This window comes from Octodon degus, unplaced genomic scaffold, assembly GCF_000260255.1.
Source record: "Octodon degus isolate 3935 unplaced genomic scaffold, OctDeg1.0 scaffold00011, whole genome shotgun sequence".
Taxonomy (NCBI): domain Eukaryota; kingdom Metazoa; phylum Chordata; class Mammalia; order Rodentia; family Octodontidae; genus Octodon; species Octodon degus.
In genome coordinates this window covers 12,624,488-12,626,998 of record NW_004524587.1, presented here as the reverse complement: position 1 = coordinate 12,626,998, position 2,511 = coordinate 12,624,488, and the positions used below count along the sequence as shown (strand labels likewise).

The window sequence follows — 2,511 nt, the reverse complement described above, 5'->3', positions numbered from 1 at the left end:
TTTTTTTTTTTTTTTTTTTTTGTCTGTGCTGATCAAGGTATAAAGGTATCTGCTGCATCGAACTTTAAACTGCACATTGTCTTTGTTCTTCTTTATCTTGACAGACTTGGTATCCTTCCGCCTTGCTGTGAGCAGAAAATCCTTGATTTCCTCAATTTTGCGAGGCATGGTGACAAGGCACTCCGAAGGCGTGGACCGGTACCGCCAAATTAGCAAGTGAGATCATACTGTTAAATGAAATAAACTGGACACATGTGTAAATACTGCATTATGTCCCTGGTGTAACAGAAGGTGTAAAAAAGGACCAAACTAGGTATTAGGTATTGTGAAATAGGAAGAAAACGTTCAAATGGGAAGGGGACCAAGCGGGGCGGGGGAAAGGAAAGAAGAGAAAAGTAAAAATAAAAAGTGAGAAAAAAAGGGAAAAAATGCTTTTGCAAATGGGGAGGGGAAAAGGGGTTGAAGGGAAGGTAGGGAAATAGCCCAAAAAGTATAGAGTTATATTAAGGAGAAGTAGATTCTGTATGAATAAAATTCAATTGAAATTAGGGAGGAAAGGTTTATTTAGCTCACAGTTGCTGGAGGTTTCAGTCCATACTCAGCTGGCTCCAAGGCAGTGGCTCATGGCAGAGGGCAAGCCCTTCATGGTGGCAAAGAGCAAGAGAGCAAAAGGGAGGGGTGGCAGCAACAATGGCTACAGAGAGCGAGTCTGTCTTCCTTATGTTGCATTCACGCTATTCACCCCAGGCAGGGTGTAGGATTTACACCCATAATCCCAGCAGCACTCACACCCACAATAATCAATCACAAACTCCAGGAGCCGCCCCATGACTGCATGAGACTTCGGGGGAATACTTATACACAAACCATAACAATTACCATGTCAAAAACTAAGAAATCAATACTGGTATATTATTATTACTTTATATGGATTTTACTAGTTTTTTCCCTAATACATATATTTTTTTTCTGTTGTAGGATCCAATCCTGGACATCACCTTGCATTTAGCTGCCACATCATAGTCTACTTGGGTCTGTCATGACAATTCCTTACTTTTCTTTTGTATGAGTTTAACAGTTTTGAGTAGTACTAGTTGAGTATTGTCTCTCTTTTTTTCTTTCTCTCTCTCTCTCTCTCTTTTTTTTTTTTTTTTTGTGGTACCAGAGATTGAAATGAGGACCTCGCACTTGCCAGGCAAGCACTTATTCCACTGAGCTATCTCCCCAGCCCTAGAGCATTGCATATAGACAATCCCTCAGTTTGAGTTTGTCTGGAATCCTTCTCATAGCTAGACTGTTGTAATAGTGTTTGGGAAAGGGTGCCATGGTGGCCAAGTCCCCCTCACATCACTCCCACCAGGGGGACAAGCTATCATCATTTATCACTAGTGATTTGAGCCACTCACCTTGCTCAACAAGCTTATTCTAAGATTTACTTGGAGATGCAAAGGATTTATAGTAGCAAAACAATGTGAAAAATGAGTAAAACTGGAGGATTTATACTACTTGACTTAGTGCAAAGCTACAGTTATGAAATCACGTAGGAATGAATGGCCTCAGGTGGGACAAATGCATCACAGAAACAGCATAGGCAGTTCAGAAAGAGGCCCAAACTTCCACAGCCGATTGATTGTCAACAAAGATGTGAAAACAATTCACTGAAGAATTGGTGCTGGAGGGGTGGAGGTGATAGCTCAGTGGGCTGAGCACCCGCCGAGGCAAGCTCAAGGACCCAGGTTAGATCCCAGTATCACATGTTGTGCTGGCCCTGTCCCTGTGGGCATGCCAAGCAGGCTACCAAGACTGGGTGTGGTGGTGCGCACCTGTAATCCCAGCTCTTGGGAGGCTGAACACAGGTGGATCACAGTAAGTCTGATCTACATAGTCAGACCCTGTACTAAAATTAAAGGAAAAAAAAAGATACTGAGAAAGCTCCCTAAAGTTACCAAGCTTATGAATGATGATGGCAAGAATTCCAAACTTGACTTTGTGGTTAATATGTGTTATTATGAAAATACATTTATAATCAATATAGTTAGGGCACAATAATTTTTCTGTATTAAATTTAATTTGAGGCTATATTCTTTCTTCAACTTTTCTTTGTTATACATTTGTAGTATATCGCTGTCACATTCCCCATGGGGAGCTGGTCCATGCATGTAACACATGACGGCTCTTATCCCCTTCCTCTCTCCTCCTCCCTTCCCTCCATCTCTTGGTGCCCTTCCCATTTTGTAAAAGATCCAGCTTCTTTCTTTCTTTCTTTCTTTCTTTCTTTCTTTCTTTCTTTCTTTCTTTCTTTCTTTCTTTCTTTTTAGGGAAGGGTCTTCTACAGGGTGTTCAGGGTCTTACTACTAGTTGGGACTCACAGTGATCCGCCTGCTTACAGCCTCCCAAGAGTTGGGATTACAGGTGTGCGCCACCATGTCCAGTCTCAGTTATTGTCTCAGTGTGCCCTGGGGGTGGGGCTGGCTCGGCAGGCCTGGGATCGAACCCCAGGCCCCTGAACCT

At 42.6% G+C, this 2,511-nt stretch overlaps 1 pseudogene; it reads left to right on the top strand.

Moving 5' to 3' along the window:
- The window catches only part of LOC101571528, a 3,979-nt pseudogene extending 3,759 nt beyond the window's left edge, over window positions 1-220 (top strand).
- Window positions 221-2,511: the final 2,291 nt, after the last annotated feature.